Genomic DNA, 18012 nt, shown 5'->3' with positions numbered 1-18012 from the left:
AAAAAGAAGGTCACACGGCTACATGCAGATATTCGTGCACACGTCCGTTTGTTTATACTTCGCCTCAAGCCGGAGGAACATTTTAGTTTTAAAAGAATTTCGAAGGGTTTTAAGCAGCGGCGACGCTGTCACACCGTATCAATGTCACCCGCAATGATGGATGATCGGCCACGATTTTATCGCACCTTATCTCGCGATGCTATCAGTGTGACAATACGTTACATAAAATGTGCCAGGGGATAAAGAGTAACTAAAAACGACCAACCAGACCAAAGAAAGAAGATTTAAAAAAAAGGAAATAAAAATAACAGATACGAGAAAAGTACCTGCAGAAGCGACGGGACTCCGTAAATCACACCTCCCTCATTCGTTCATTCATTCATTCGTTCAATCACCGACAGGGAAAACAATTCAACTTTCTTCCATCGTCTCTCTTCTCTTCCTCACCTCCCATCTTTCGCGGCATGCATTGATTGTCATGCTCGTCGTTGATCCGAGCGCGTGGGTAGCGGAGAACTCGATTTAAACGACGTGTTCCGCAATTGGCGGGATTTGATTTCGGTCCTTCCCTGCATCTTGGATCGAATGCCTCTCCTCGCGGTTCACTGGGCTCGGAAGAAGACAGACAGGCAGACATACGGACAGACGTTTCTGTTGACGGTGAACGACCCTTGATATGCTGCTGCAGGCGCGTCATCCCCCCTTCCCATCCCATTTTTTCCGATCAGGGGAGTCGGCACAGAAAAGCTGAAGAGCCGTCAGCGACGGAAAAGGGGGCCTGAAAACAGGGGAGCCCCAAAATAATTGCGCACTTCGTGGTCTCTCTATCCACGCGTAAAGTAATCCAAACATCACATAAAAATTATGTTTACGAGTTTCGAATTGGTATTGGGGGGCCCGCTGTATTCCCAACCGAGAGAGCGACGCGGCGCTCCGTGTGCATACGTATATGTACGCATGTGTGCACATGTATGTACTTACATATATGAACGTGCGCGGGACGCCGCGTCGTGGTGTGTATCACGCTCGGCGCGATGCAGAGCTACTCATGCATGTGGGACGAATGCCGGTGTGTAAATCTGTACACGCCTACACAGAAACCGGGGATAGAACTGAACTGCGCCGCTCCACCACAGAGTTTATGGGCAATGGCTGACGAGGCAGTGAAAAAGCACTAAAATGGAGAAGAGCAGATAAACGCTATGTTAAGCAGACTGTTTTCCCGCGTACTTAATATAATCAGGGTTCTCATGGGGCGAGGATAGATTCGAATTAGGGATCCGTGAACCCCGTATAACCGATCATCGTTCGCCGTCGGCGATGGATTTTTTTCGATTACGATAAACTCGTCCAAGCCGATAATGAGCGGAGACGATGCGAAGAGAGAAAGCAAATGCAGACCATTCCGAAACCGTACCTCTTGCGTTAGTTGAGCCATTGATCCGTTTCGCAATATTATAAAATACGACAAATAAGCGTATTACAAGAGGTTCGTTTTTTTTTTTTTATTCTTGTTTTGATAATTTTTCCGAGATTTTTCGATGAACTCTGTAATCTGCGAAGATACGATTTAGATGCGGAGTTTAGAGCGTCCGTGAGCTCGGACGAACGCACCGACACTTGATTTACTCGAAGATAAACAAAACCCTTTTTCTTCCCCCGTTCCGCCGAAGAGCTCCGCGGTTCTTTGGTTGGTTGGGTTGGTTCGTCGGCAGCCGTCTGTCTGACCGCGTCCTTTCCGCTTCTGGCTCGGTGAAGAATGTGAGAAAAACACCTTGCGCGCTTTGCGCACGCTGCCAGCCAAGGGAAATACAGCCCCTAAATTTCCACCATTGTCACGGCGTTTAGGGTCCTATTCATTTTCGGGCCCTGGATACCTCGCCCTTACCTTTTCTACATTCTACTCTCCTGACAGCGGGCGGTGCCGAAATTCACGTGAAAAAGGAGGCCTCGTTCGGTCATGTACTACTTCGAGTCTCTCCTCTTCTCTCCTCTTCTCTCCTCTTCTCTCCTCTTCTCTCATCTTCTCTTCTCTTCTCTTTTCTTCTCCGCGCCGTGCCGACGTTGCCACGGTTTCTGGTCTAAAAATATATATATTTTCACGCCACGGGTCGCGCGTTCAACCATCGCCAACACTGTAATATTTTTGTGTATAATATCACGGTATTCGAGGGACGAGTCAGGAGGCGATGATTTCTGGTCGAGTCCGGAACCCGTAGTTATAATTTAATTGTAAGGGGATGTCGGAGTGCCGACGGAGTGACCGAATCGTATTTTAACTACAAGTCCTTTCTCTCCGGAGTAACTAAATCGTTTCAAACTTTGGGAAATTATACGCTTACAAATGTTTCCAATTGTGCTTGTGGGTTGACTCGAAAAATTGATGTAAAAATACGAAAAACATGGGATTCAATAATCCCGCAACCGCCTCAAAGTGAGCGAGAATCTGTTGCAAGCATATGTTCGGTGATTTCGTTGATTCCTTGTACTCTTTCGAGCCAAATGATTTGCCAAAATTTGAAGGGATTTTCTCGTTCAGAAAAAGTGAGAATTGTAAAAATACCATCTGCGGTATTTTACACGACGTCCTCTTAAAAACCATGGATTATAAAACAGATTAAGAAAGAGCGCTGAGATTGCAGGAAACAATCTAAACTGAATTTCAAACCTGATTCACTCTAATCCCATACCGGCTGCTCGACGTTGACCCGTTTGTCAATTAGACGTTGACGATGAGCAATGAACTTATAAAGATATCCGTGGCGGTGTTAGTTACTGTACCTAATTGAAGAGTAATTAATTTGAAACAACACCGCGAGCTGAAGTGCCGTTTATTGGGTACGCCTCTCGCCTTCCTCAACTAAAATTTGTCTAGAAAACGAGTCATTAATCTTGCTCGGTTCAACAACCAGTCGAATTGACCTGTTCTCGAATCATATAATCCGTATCGAGTATTATTATTTATAAACGTTGCAAAGGCCACAAATATTTGAGACCGCGAGTCGAAACTATTTTTACTGAAAAAACACCGACGGTTTACATATTGGCTGTTGTTTACGTGGTCAGTTTCGTATTTTCTTTTTCTTTGTTGCTCTTTGTTACGTTACCATTATCACTATCGCGCCTGTTGTTCAGTTTTGTTTATTAGAGTCTCGTGCCGTCGCATTGTTACACAATCAAGGACAACGACGGATCGTGGCTTCCTTTAACGCGTCTATTATGCATTACGTATAGCTCTATCATCAACGACCGGTAATCAATTCAAATAGAATTTATTACCCCGTTAACGCGATCCAAATTGCGACAGCGTCGATCATGCTAATGCGTATTTAAATTCAATAGAGGACGGTTGCAGCATCGGTGCTGATAATTTAAGGGTATGGAAAAAATATAACTATTTGCCAAATTATACATGGCTTTAGAGTCGCAACAATTGACTCTTGACGTCGGTATGTATCAATTTAGATAACCATTCTACTACCTGAAAATTAACCTGTAAAATTTGAAATAGCCGAGGATCTTTTATTCGCCAAAAAATTCATAGAGTTTTGACGAGTTTTGACAAACCTAAAATTTACAACTAACTCGTGAAATTTATCAATTCAAATCAGGGGCAACCTTGTTAAATTCAGTCGTCTGCTAAATGGAATTCACGCGGTGCCTTCTAAAGTATCGAAAAGTGGGAAGAGTCGGCGGCAGCCTGCGTAAGAATGATAATTTATCGCGAAGAGAAAGGGTACGAAATCGCGTTTTACGCGGTGTATTGTTGAAGCGAGAGAAACCCTCGGCCGACGGATGCCATGGCCGACCAGCGACTCGAACTCGGAGCGTCGCGGGAATGCCAACTATGCGCAGCAAATTCTCTCGGCGTACATTTCGCCTCGTCTGCCGTCGAAGGTTGGGACCCAGGGTCGTATCGACGGGACGCGCGTCTCAGAAATCAAGTCCCAAAACCAACGATCTTCGGAGAAAAGTCAGGGACGGCGGGTCGGAAAGTAGAATTTTCAGAGTCGAGAGAATCTAACTAGTCGAATTTCAAATTATGGAAATCGAAGTGAAGTGTATGGAAAAGACAAACTGTAGAAAAGTTGAAAGTATAACACAGAGAGCCAAAATGCAGAATCCGAAAAACGTGAGTTTCGATCTTATTGTTAGGTATACAATATATATTTCTACTGTCTGCACATCTTGTTGAAATTTTACGAATTAGATTTTCAAGTTTGAAAATTGGATATTGTGACCCTTGAATAGCCTTGTGTGGCCGTTATACTTTTTTACCCCCATCCAACCGATTTCATTGGCTCCATTGCCCGTAAGATTTCAACCTCTTCTCGCTTCGGTATGATCATCGCGAACGAGCACATCGAAATATCTCGGCGAATTACTATTTTCTATATCAGATCCTGCGCTATTCTCGTATTCTTGGATTCTTGGATTTTTGCCAGATCTCGTACGCGGTGGGTGTATAGATTTTTAATTGCGATACCGCACGTTCCTTTCTGCCAAGACTGCATATATACATGTTATATATTATACTGTAACGATTTTGCGTTACGGAATAAAATAACGGGTTCGTTGAGCGTAAGGAAATTATCCAACAGGCACAAATAAATTGAGCAATGAAAATGCTTTTACTGGCGAACGTGCCTGTAGATAGAAATCAGAAACTAGACTGTTTTCACAATAATATCGATCGACGCGGCAACCTTACTCTTCCTTTGACACGTGAAAGGTCTTTTTCAGTGACGACTATTAGATCAGAAAAGGGGGCAAAACGGGTAATTTCACTCTTTGTAACGATCCTATATTAAATTGTTGGCCATCTTTGCCCCACATTTATATCTGGAGGGCGCGAATGCTTAACAACTGTTATTAACAAAACGTATCAGCAGTGCGAACACTGCAGAAAATAGGATTCAACAAATTGCATGAAATTAGTTCTTTTTTTCGACGATGAAATCCGCGTTTTCCGACGTTAACGGGGCGGAGAAATTTCTGAGGATTGATATTGTAATTCAGATACAAAATTCAGGCTGTGTAAGAAAAAAATAATTTGCGATTTTTCTACATGGCACCCCCTAAAAAGATTGTTCGAGTTGAAAAGAATATTCTGTCAACAGATGAGCGTTTCACGTTATGTGGAAGATCGCGATTAGTTGATTTTCCACTTGCGTACTTTTTTCAAATTTATGAAGAAACGTGAGTACATTTTTTTTTTTTATTGCTCAGATCAATCATAATATCAATTTACGTCACAAAGGAGACCCACACTTGTGATATCAAGTCTTCGGTTGATGTTCGAGAAGTGTATCTGACAACTTTTTCATTAGCAATTCAATCTCGTAAAATAGTTATAATTCAGTGTGAACTTTTACGATTTGCATTGTTGTATTACGGATCGTGATCTTTGGGTAGATTATAAATGTCAGGAAAGAAATAACAATTGAAGTGCTTCATCGTGTTTCTTCATATATTCGGAAAAATGTGACAAGAAGTGAAAAATCGAAAAATCTTTTCACAGAATCTTTGTTTTAACCCAAACAAGCTTTTCAGCTGGTGTCACGGTGGAAAATCGTAATTTTTTTTTCCGAGACACCCTGTAGTCTGCGTACAAGACAGTTGCGGGCAACGGCACGGAAGCATCCGGTACAGTTTTCTCGATGCGGTACCTCGACGAAATGGATATCACGTTTATTAGAACAAGCCAGCGGCAACGGAATCAGCAGGAATAATTCTATTAACGTGCCCAGCGGTAAACGTCACGTCAACTTGACAGCACAATACGCGCTCCCTGCAGGCCTTTGTTCTCCTGCGCCCTGTATAACGTATAATATTAGACATCCACCCTGCAGGAACCAGAAACAATCATTCTAAAACATTCGTTCCCTCTCGCGCGGCGACTTTCCAACCGTAGCTCAAAGCTACCCTCCGTTTTCCGTTTTCCATTTTCCATTTCTCTAATTCCGAATTGAAAATCAAACTTTTCCATCAACGAAGTCGTACTTGACGGGGCCGTGGAATCCGTAAGAAGGCAGACTTGTTCGAGAAATGATTTTTTACCTCCAACTTGGCCCTGTTGAATTCGTATCTATTGCGAATGAAAAATAACGTTTGCGGAGTTGAATACCTTCGTTAAAAATTCGGCTTACGCCGTGCGTATATTTTGTCAAGAATTTATAGAAGCTACCTGTCGAAAAATATTGGAAGCCCATGACAAACACATATAACACGACCCTATCTTATCTCTTGTCAAACACCTTTTGCAGCCACGTATTACGCATCGAGCGGCATTGTAATAGTTATACAGCAGGTACGTGTAATCGGTGTGTAATAGGTGTGTATACGTATAGTGACGAAGCATCCCACCGTGCAGGAAAAAATATTACAAACACGGGCACGAGTTATATTCTTATCTCGTTCAAACACACTTTGAGAGAAACATCCGTACAGCATAGGTGTATCGTATACCTGATATATGTATATATAGATTCTACCTTATTCGTACTTGCGCATTGCACGACGAGCTTCTTCCACACATTTGGTATTAGAATATTAGGACCCGATTTACGCGTATCGAGAAACGCAGGCGTGTGACAATAATTCCTCGATGCTTTTTCCCTTCGCCTCGGTCAACTCTCGATGTATCAACGGCGCGCGTATTTAAATAGAAATCCCTTGTTAGCTCGGGTCGGAATTATACCAGACTCGATCCGAGCACTCGCGGAAGGCGGTTCACCTTGAATGGACCCCCATCTGCATGCCCAGGGCCGCATTCTCGGAGCAGCGTGTCGGCATAAATCCGTATACGTACCTACCATGCCTGTAATGTACTCGACGAAGGGGAATTTTCGTCGATTTTTGTCGTGAGAGAATTTTTTTATTCCAAATAATTTGTCTTGTAACCTTTCGGCCCGGCCCAGCCGACCATCGTCAGGCTGCTATTAACAAAAGAAAACGAAAACTTGTTTGACAGGGCAGCTCTTTTCTTGTTAATGCTATCTCTATAATTATAAGATTATACTTGTATTCTTCTTAAATTGTATTTATTCTAAACACGCGTCCGAATCTTGACGTAGGGACGATATAAGTTAATTATAAGACAGCGTAAACAAGAAAAGAAATTTCATGTCGAACAATTTTTGTTTTCTTTTGTTAATAGCAGCCTAATAATGGTCGGCAGGGCTCGGCCGAAACGTCGCAAGACAAATTGTTTTTAATAAAAAATTCTATCCATGCCAAAAATCGGCGAAAATTTTCCTTCGTAAATCCCCCATAATCACGAATTTTCAATTTGTATAATATTCTCCCTGATAAAATTCAAAACAAGAGTTCGCTTTTCGGTTTTTTGGATTTTTCTCCGCTTCTCAATATCTTATGCAACCTATTTTCAATCCCCAGTTTCAACACTAAAAATCTGGACAAATTCTAAAACAACGACCGTGAGTCACTCGTTCGAGTTTACTGCCCGTCCACTTACACGCACCCGCTATAGTCGAATCTCGGCAATGTAGCCGGCAACTCGACGCTCGTTAGGTGCATCGACTGTATAAGGGGCGGCTGTTGCACTGCTGCAGTAGGTAATTGCAGAGGATCGTTGTCCGCCGCCTTCTGGAGATTGCGCCTCGCGTTTCTCTGCCGCACTAGGTATAACGGACTGCAATTATGAGTGAATCAAGGCTCAACGATTTCACGTTGTTTATATATACCTGTATATGTATATACACTGTAAGAATTTCTCTCCTACGACAAATGATATATGGATACGAATATTTAAATGGAGGTGAATTACTAACGCTGTGCGATGTATTACGATTTTTCAATTCGAAAGAATTAAATATCAGAACAGAAAGTTAAATGCGATTTACCATCGTGTCGTTTGGCGCGAAATGGAATGAAGAAGCACAAGGAAGAGAAGAAACCATCCGACGCGGTGATTTCTGTGAAAATTTTACCCCGATAGACGCAACAAACTGGGAAACATTTACACATGTAGGTATAAAATATCGCGTTCCGGTGAACGTGAAAGAATCAACTCGGGACGAATGTACGGATAGGGTGGCGTGTGGGTGTATCTACGTAAGGCGGGAATAGAAGGGGACGATTTAACAAACCATACGTTACCTACTACGATAAAATCTCACAAACCTATAAACTCGAGAAACTAGGTATGTTATATCATAAAAATACCGTAAAATAACCTCGTAAAATGAGAGCTCGCTCGCCCCGCACTCGCACGCTTCGCTGCATGACTCGATCTGTGTTCTCTTTTTCTTCTTCTGCTTCTTCCTTTCAATCGAAGCAAAGCGAGGCTGTTCGTAGACGGTTCCTAAGACTCCGATTTGTCCGAATTTCGGACCATCCTCTCGACAACGGCCCTTTTATGTTTTTCGAGGGTCGAGTGATCGTCTTCTAACAACATTTTTCACACTCCTCGCGTCTCTTGAACTCCCTTTAAACGTTCTTGCGGTACAGCTGCACTCTCCAGAGCATGAGAGGAGATATCTCATAATCTGCACGCGCAGACGGCCGAGTCCTGAAACGCTGAAAAGCGTAATTCTCGTCGTTCGCTCTTGCGATATTAAGCGAACATGGCTGTCGTCTTTCTACCCGCAGAGAGCAAAGTTTTTGATATGCAGATGCGAACTTCGCCGAGACGCTGTAGCGGCTTTCCTTCCTTGCGCTCAGGTGATAGAGCCGCGGATATCAGGGAGAAACGCGTGATGCCGAAAAGGGGAAAAAATTTATATATCAACTCGGAATAGCTCAAGTTAATTATTACCTTGGTATTAGATTTTAGAATTAGAGAATTTTTAGGTATCTGTTTTCTTGTACAGTTGTAACACGATTCTTTCTACTTTCGTCGAAACTTTGGGGACAGGGACAAATAATTCGCTCAAGTTATTTTCGAGCTAACCGATTGCACTAATCGTATGCTAATTGTATGTAAATTGCATGGAGCGCAGAGAACCTCATCTTACAGGTCATTAGGCTTCGCGCGGGAGAACGTTTTACGTTTCGCCTGCTGCAGAGCCCGGAGCGAGCAAGCAAAAACAACGATGACGACAAAGATGACGCTCTTTTCCCAACTTATTCGCCTATCAAATCTACGTACTATTATTTCGGATAGTTCAGTGCCTAATTATCTCAAAATCTTTAGAACATCTGCACCGTTCCTGGGTTTGTGATTGTTTTTTACTTTCCAGAGTGTCTAGCTGTCGGGGAAAGTTGGAAAATCGGGAATTGTCAGGGAATTTGCGCGCGTCTGGAAAAATTGGGAAATTGTAGGAAATTCGGGCACGTTTCCTGGAATTTTTGTATTTTCTTACTCACTGGTGTACGATTCTTTGAAATGTAGAAAATTACACTCCGTGAGGCAAGACGGATGTTAGTGTGAAAAAAGTATAAGTGACGAGAAATATGGTTTTTGAAAAAAATTTAAAGAATTGATAAATTGATGTTGAGCGGATTGATGTTTCTACTTTCACGTTGAGAAAGAATAGCTAATCCTAATCTTTATTGGTATATTTGGTAATGGAGTTTAAGGAAAATTGAGCTGAAAGAAAAATTGGACTGTTTTAACTTACGATGGAGATATCTGACGTCTAATTTCTAACTAATTTACATGAAAAAAGTGAGTTTGTTATTAAAGTTAGGTTGAAATGAGTCCTGGGAAAATGTCTATTTTCGTCTAGAATTTTATACGTCATTGACACTAGACATCTTTATTCCGTACAATAAAACCACGTATAATATCGTTGTAGATCTGTATGTGTCAAAATACGTGTTTTGCATACATGCATCTCTCGTGCAACGGAAATTATAAGTAAAAGTTTTTAATGGGTTGAGCTTAAAGAATTTGTAATTGTTGGGTTTTACGGTATCACGATTTTCCGAATATATGAAACGGTTCAAAAGTTCTGTAACAATGATTCTTCCTCCTACGAATTTCAATCTCGCATTCCGTTTGCTCCTCGGGAATATCTGTGCAGACATTATTATACCAACGCGACGTGAACAAGCGCATCTGCGCAACTTTTGTTTCAGAAGTTGAGTCTGGTAGAGAAGCACTATGCTCTCTCTTCTACACAAAGCTAAATACCTGCTGGCTAGGCGTGCGCAAAACTTTCTTCCTTCAAGTTCCGGGCCAAGCAATTAGAACTTCCTCTATATTATTCATATCTTGGCTCGCGCTCGCTCCGCTTCTTCTTCTTCTTCTTCTTCTTCTTGCTAACTTATCCGTTCGTCGTGTATATATATGTATATATAAGGCATGGCTATAGCCGAAGAACGAGGAGAAGAGGCGCCTGGCGTTCGTTCGCTGTTGCCAATGCCTCATGAATTTTAATGAAATTTTGAATTATCAAGGATGCTATGGATATATATATGGATAGGTATATATATACATATATATATATATACACACCACCGACGACCATTGCCCACCATATTTCGTTCCTTCATCACCGTCCCTGCCTTCGTGCATGGTCTGTGTCTGCTGCGTTACGAGATTATTATACGATTATATTTTACGCATATCATTATTTTATTTCTATCACGCAGTGTGCAGTTGAATAAATTTACACACTCGTTGTTTCGATAAGTACCTACACGCGATTTTACTTTGTCAACTTTGGCCGGATTCTTTTCAATATTATTTTTAAAGTTGTAAAATTCTCGAAGCCTGTGGACCCTGAGTAAAGTGATCCATTTCCGAACAGTGGGGCAAAACTACACTGGCGCATGCGTTTAGCTGAAATTCTCAATTTTACGCATGGACGTCACCCGCGGCTAGTGACGTCGTTGTGCCGATTGTGAGTTAAATCTAAGTTTGCGCGCTTAGGTTAGGTTTCGTGAAGCTGAGACCGTGCCTCTGGACTTCTTGATTACGTTCGATCTATTTCATTCAAATCATTATACTACATTCGTTGGTTTCTAGAATCAAACTTCCCCTCACGGGTGTTGGAAAAACTAGCTTGTGTCACACCGTTCGGTTTGACGATATCCGACTGCAAACTGCAAATGTTGCAAACTTCACATACACGTCGGAAATCGTCCACTTTCCGCACTCATAATGCAACATACAATTATTTTCCATCTCTTCCCGACCATCGTTAACCGACCGAATTAATCTGCGTAGAACTTGAAAAATTCGTTATGCCCTCACCTCTGGTATCTGTTACGTGTATATAAATAAAAATGTACGGCAACGCGGTGGCGATGATGTACATACATTTACCGTACGGATAACCGAGCCGATCTTGGCTGCACGTGCATTTGAAATTCAAGCGCAGAGTCCCTCGAAGATATAAAACGAAGAGAATTCAAGGACCAGCATCGCTTACCGCGCGGGGTCCGGATACCATATATCGGTAGGAATTACGTGCGTACAAAATAAATGGTTCGAACCTGCGCGCTGTCGTTATAATATTCTAAGGATTAGAATTTTTTATAATACACATATAGCTGTGCACTTCTCTTTTACTCTCACGTTGAGCGAGTACGTTTAATCTACTGCTCGGTTACAAGGTATGCCACAGCAGTACAATCCCTCCGGGCGATTTCAAGTTTCTCCAACACGCGAGTGAATTCTTGTTTTCTTCATTACTCGTTATCTTTATACAGATATTATATATCATATCGGGTATAAATAAAAAGGTCTTCTTCCCCTATCGATAATATCCAGATGCAGTCTCTCTTGTAAGAAAGATATCGCATATCTGTTCTTACTTCTTTCGCGTCTTGTTATTTATACGCACATGCAGGCGGTTAGTAATAACAACGAATTCTGAGAAATTTGGCAACTCCTGAGATCCGTTAGCTACGTATGATATTAAAACACCCGTGATTCGAGAAATAAATAGAGATTTGCAAAATGAAATCAATCCCAAGTGACAAAAGTTTCTCGTCTTTTTTTACATTTTAAAAAATATCGAATTAATGCGCGTTACATGACATTTACACTCTGCCGATATAGTACAAAAAACAAAAAAATCCACACCGTTAAAAATTCGACGATGTCGCGATTCCGATTTTATGTGATTCTTTCGTAAAGAAACGTGATAATGTATCGTAGGGATAGGTTCGGGAGGTATTTGCATTAGGTTTATACGGTGAGAGTGTGTACCCACCTTGCGTAGAACCATTCGGCCGGATACCTGCAGCTGCTTGAAAAGACAGATGCGGGACACCGAGACGTTTGTCGCGTCGCGTCGCCTCGCGTCGAGACGGCCGAAAAGTATATAATACAAGCACGCACACACGCAAACAGGTAGAAAACCAGGCAACGATTCCTGTCGGATCAAACTTGATTTAGTGGAAAAAAACGGCACGAGGAACGCGAGGAGAGTGAGAGGCTCTGGTGGGAATTTCGTCTTGCCTTGTCTTTCTACGATCTCTTCTCGCTCCATCCGAGCCGAGCCTGCGAGATATTCGATCTTTGATATTTTTCTTCTTCTCTTTCTCTCTCTCTCTCTCTCTCTCTTTTTCTCTCTTTCTCGTTTTTTCTTTTACTTTTTGTTTCTACTCCGAGGCTGTATAAAAACTGAACGGAAATGTATATCTAGGGACTCTATGCATATCTACCTACGTTCACCGGTTTTTTTTTTTGGAGTCGTTTTATCGTTTTGCTTATTGCTTTGGTCCCGCGGTGACAGCGTCTCATTTTTATTCTCCTTCTAGGAATTCATGGGTATATACCTGTGTATACTTATATATATACATTCTGTTCTTCTTTGATCAATGAGTTTCGTACGTCAATTAAATTGGTATCATGAATATATCTAAACACATACCTAATGCGACCATAATTCATGGACTGTCGATATTAATCGGGAATAATTTTGCAGTGGAAAAAGTTTTTTTTTTTTTTTTTATCAAATGTGAACCATTGGATGTTGGTAGTATTTTAGAAAGTTTTAAAACTTTTGAAAACATCATTTTATACAAATCGTTGAAATGAAAAACTGTTTCAAAGTATTCGACAAAATTTTCTGCCTTATACCTTGTTCCGGTTTGTGTTGAATAAATTCTTGGTAACCTAAGATCGAAGGTCGTTTTCTCATATAAATCTTATGTTTATTTCAATTTTAGTCACGTACAAGCGTAGAATAATCCTCCTAATAAAGCAGCTGCGGATGACAAAAAAAAAAAATCTCGATTTAATTCTTCCTCACTATACAAATAATATTAAGTTTCGATTTTATTGATATTTGAAACGATCGTCGTCAATAATTATTCTGTGAGGACAAACGCGATTCGAAGTCCCCAACATTGGCGGATTCAAATTGTATAACCTATCGTCAAATTTATATCCGCGGATTCAAAGGGATGAGCTTTATTATTTTTCGGGTAAAAATGGGGTCGGTGAAGGGCGGGGAGGGGGGGGGGGGGGGGGGAGAGACCGAACCTCCTAGGGGTCACAGTCGCCTAGGCTGGCAAACGATAAACGGCTAGATCTAAATTCTACTTAGCGATCAGACGTAACAACATCAAAGTTACCGAAACGATATCACAATTCACGTTTGACGTTAAGCAGGAGTGAGGAATATCCCCAGGGTGGCCCGCCATTCACCTGTCAAACCCCCCCATCCCCCCCCATCCCCCGCACAGAACCAGTCAACCCCCGACGATCCGCCAACTTTGATCAGCTCGCAGACTTGCGAGTCGAGCTCTTGTTGCGTGAGACTCGCACGCTTTATACTTGGGCCATTTCTTCGACAACGGCAAATACGAAAGTTGACAGGCGTCAGACGCGACGTAATATTCCTTAGCACTGTCGCGAGTCGTGAAAACTTACACTTTTTCACACCGCGGATCGAGGTTTGCATTCTGTTCTTATAAATCTCTGTAATCGTAATGGGTATATTTTTGAAATTGCCTTTATTGAGAAAAATAGACGACGAATTTGTGTATGTAATGACAAAAATGGAGGGCTGTTGCTTTCTCTCATACCGAGGAAGAAAACTTGATGATGCTTTTTGGGCGAGGAAACGATTCGTATTATAAAGATAAAAGTGACTTGAACAGAAAAATTTTCGCAATTTTCATGTGCTAATGTCATCGTGATTACTTACGGTAGGTAAAATAAGAAAACAATAAAAAAATGAATAAAAAATACCGCATATTTCGGAACTTTATGATATATGGAATAACGTTGAAGTTGCAATTGAGTTTGGAAAATATCATTAGTATCACGGCTTAAAGAATTACAAACGGTAACAAAATTGCGAAACAACTATTTTTTTTATGAAAATTCATCGTCGCGTTAACATTCTCGTCATAAAACTCAAGCTATCAGTAACGGGCTTAAAATCGCTTTCGACCGTGTGAGATTAAATTAGTGCCTAACGGCATAACGCATGTGTGTAACGATTGCACCGTTACAAGTCGTCGACGTTACGAATGTGACGAGATTGGAGTTTGTAACGTTATCGTAACGAAACATTGGCAAAACATGCACCATTTTCTTATTTTTACAATGACTGAAGGAACCAAGATTTCAAAATATGAGTACGTCTTGTTTTATTACGGTTCACTAAATTACTTCAAGCAATTCCAAAGTCGCGAAATAACGATTTTTCCTCATCATAAATCTTTGTTACGACAACGTTACTATAACTTCCAACACGATCATGTGTACGGAAAACAAAACACAGCAACATGCGATAATATCAGCAGTTACGAAATATTCAATAGGAACATTAATTGGACAAGAATTCAACCAGAGCTTTTACAACCATGCATGTAGCGGTTAGATGCAAATGCATGTACATAAACATTGAACTCAATTTGTACAGACACATTAAATAAACCCAAACCAATCGTCTGCCGGTACGTGGATTTTTTTCCTACTCTCACACGGATCGTGATGGTGTAAAGAATAACGGAGACTTCAGTCGTCGTTCACAAACAATTGCAAAAAAAAAGGTGGTGGTAAATAACTAGAATGGCCGAATGATAGGAGAACTGAAATATCGAATATTCAAAGACGCGAAGATCTAATTCGTTGCCATGGGTTATCAAAGTGTATAAAGTCCAAGTATATAAAACCGAAAATGCAGAAAACCATGATCTAGAATTTGTATACGATTCTGTGTTGTCGAGACGAATTATAATATCGACGATTTTGCATTTTCGCGTTCTATATTCTGACCTTTGTATCTATTCACTTCCGCACTTCGACCTTTGACGTTTGTTAAATTCTATAACGAATAAAAACTCAGCTTCTTTGAAAATTCGATATCGTACCCCTTCTATTTAGGTATTAATATTTTTACATCTTTGCCCCTATCCGCGAAAAACGATTTTTGGAATTGGGGGGCACAAGATCGGACATCCCGATCTCAACGCAGGCCAATTCCAAATCGGGCCGAGTATTAAACAGCAACAGCGTCGCTCAACTAACCGGGGCCCCGCTCTCGGACGAATATGATATTTGAGGGGGTCGCCAGTCTGCGGCAGCCAGCCACAAGACCTGTTGCTGTCGAGTTTACGGTGTTTTTACGAGCGGCGTTACAGCCGGGGGTTACAGCCCCCTTTCCTGCAGCCCCGGCATCACGCCGGCTTCGGGACAGCCGCCTCCCCGCGAACGATATCTTCCTCCACCCACCGAAGGAGCGAGGCGGCCTCTTTATCTTTAACCTATGCGAATTCACGCGAGGAAGAGGCTGGAAGGAGATGAAAAAAGACTCGGCAAATCATTTCAATCATTCACTGCTGCTCCCGCCGTACAGCGAGCAGAGAGAGAGAGAGATAGAGAGTAGAAGTGGGAGGAAGGGAGGGAGGGAGGGAGGGAGGGAGAAATGGACCATGGAACAAGTGGTTATATTATCCACGTGCCTGAAACGCGCCGGGGGATCGGGGCTCGTCAAACTGTTGTATGTGCGTCTATTCCTGAGGAGGAATGAGACTGAACCCGCTGATATTTATCATGCAGCGGGGGTGTTTTAACTTTACGATGTATATCTGGTGGAAAAATCAACGTTTTTATTCTCACCGGCATTGCGGAACTTGACGGTAAGGATTTTCCTTGAAGTTCGTCGTAACGTTTAACGTGACGGAATATTTGGAGAGGAAAAATTTTACGGTCTTTGCCAGCTTGATAATTATTATTTTATTTTTACGACGCGTCGTGTCGCGTATATCGCTTTTAAAATAAGTTGTCACAATGTCTCGCTTCGCGTGAACATTTATCGTTGACGGTGTAACTCTAAATTGCAATAGCCTTCAACGATTCGTTATATACGTATAATAGTTGACGTTACGAATTTTAATTCTGTCCCAGTACCTCAGGATCAATTATTCCATGTTACATCTCAATAAATCGTTGACAACTATTTTGTCGCATTTACATCATTTCGTGCTGGTGATAAAACACGGAATGGGTGATCGAGTGTAAACAATTTATCGTTCAGCGAAACTGTCGCGAGCAAGTTTATAATTATAAAAAGGAAAAAAATAAATATGCTCAAATAAAACAACGCATTCTGATCCTCGGATTTGATTGTAGCAAAATTCCGATGATAATTATGCTGAATAAATTATTTTTTAATCGTCTTTTCCATCTCATTGTCAAATTTAAAGATAGAACCCAATTTCATGATTTCGGGCATTCTTAATGAAATTCAATTAAATACCGCACAGATACTACGATATCAAACGCTATAGATTACAACGATGAAACTTTTGAGAGCCTCGCCCAATTTGAAAAAATCTGCTATCTTTTCAACCGATATATCAACACGCACGGCGCATGTAAAATAAATGATACGATAATACAGATCGGGTGAAAATATTTTCGAAATTCTTCGGGAATATGTAAGAAACATGGCAGCAGCGAGCGAAACCGTCTCGTCTATGCCTCTCGGCTTGCCTCGATATGTTACATGCATAATGTATATCCAGACGCGTCGAGGAGCAGAGAGAGCGATTCGAGCAGAACGGATATAAGCAGCAGATATCGGCTCTCCTCCGTAAACGAAATATGAATTCTCGAAGGGGACAGATTTGTGCACAATGCCGAAAAGTACGACTTCGCCGTGCGAGGAAAAGGATCGAGCGAAACGACTCGTCGCCTATTTTAACTGCACGTTAAAGGTCATTTTTGAATTTCGACGCATGTCCTCTCCCCTCCAAACTTCACCAGATAATTCAAAAATAATTCCATAATTTTGTCAGATATTTATCTCAACTCTAACCCGTGACCCAAGAGGGTGGATTTCCCCGTTTAAAACACACGTGTTTCGAACATTCGGTCTTGGCATATATTTTATTGCAAGAGTAATATTGTTTTATAAAATCGGTAACTGCGAAGTTATAGTGGGAATTAGTGCTACTATCTGAGAAAAAATACGTATCTTACAAGTAACGCGCTAATGCCCACTAAGACCTCGTAGTTACAGATTTTACCGAACATTATTACTCTTACGTTAAAACATACGCTAAAAAAGAATATCCGAAACATACGTATGTATTTCAAATGGGAAAATCCACCCTCTCTCTGGCACGGGCTAGAGTTGAGATAAAAATCTGAAAAAATTTGGAAATTATTTTTGAATTATTCGAAGCCGATTTCGAGGGTGGGTCGATCGCAGTTCAAAAACGACCTTTTTAAGGACCACCCTAATGTATTATGCATGTGTGAACATTCATACGCCAATGCGCTTGAGGAAAAAAACCTGAGTGAACATTTTCTTATCGGACACGCGTGAGGCGGGCGTGTTTTCTCAGCTACCTGACCACTCGACGCTTTCGTGTATTTCGCGACTCGCGCTACAGCTACACAAACACACGCACATCTATATATATGTATATATGTACACAGACGCATATACGTATGCGTATAAAAAAAAAATAAGCATTCGCGGAAAACGAGCGGGGTGCTCTCTTGTATTTTTAGCGACTCGTACGCCTTCCTTCTTCTCTTCGAGGCTGCCTGCCGCCTGGCCGTCGTCGTATGTACACGTTTATATACATATACATATGTATTATGCTTCGAGGGGCGGAGGCGGGGGT

General features: G+C 41.5%; 1 protein-coding gene across 9 annotated transcripts in view; it reads left to right on the top strand.

Moving 5' to 3' along the window:
• The window catches only part of LOC124300441 (homeobox protein extradenticle), a 62366-nt gene that overhangs the window by 3004 nt on the left and 41350 nt on the right, over window positions 1-18012 (top strand). The gene's annotated exons all lie outside the window — the stretch shown is intronic.

Source organism: Neodiprion virginianus, chromosome 3 (assembly GCF_021901495.1).
Source record: "Neodiprion virginianus isolate iyNeoVirg1 chromosome 3, iyNeoVirg1.1, whole genome shotgun sequence".
Lineage (NCBI taxonomy): Eukaryota > Metazoa > Arthropoda > Insecta > Hymenoptera > Diprionidae > Neodiprion > Neodiprion virginianus.
Note: the sequence above shows the minus strand (reverse complement) of the source record. Positions and strands in the feature narration are given on the sequence as shown.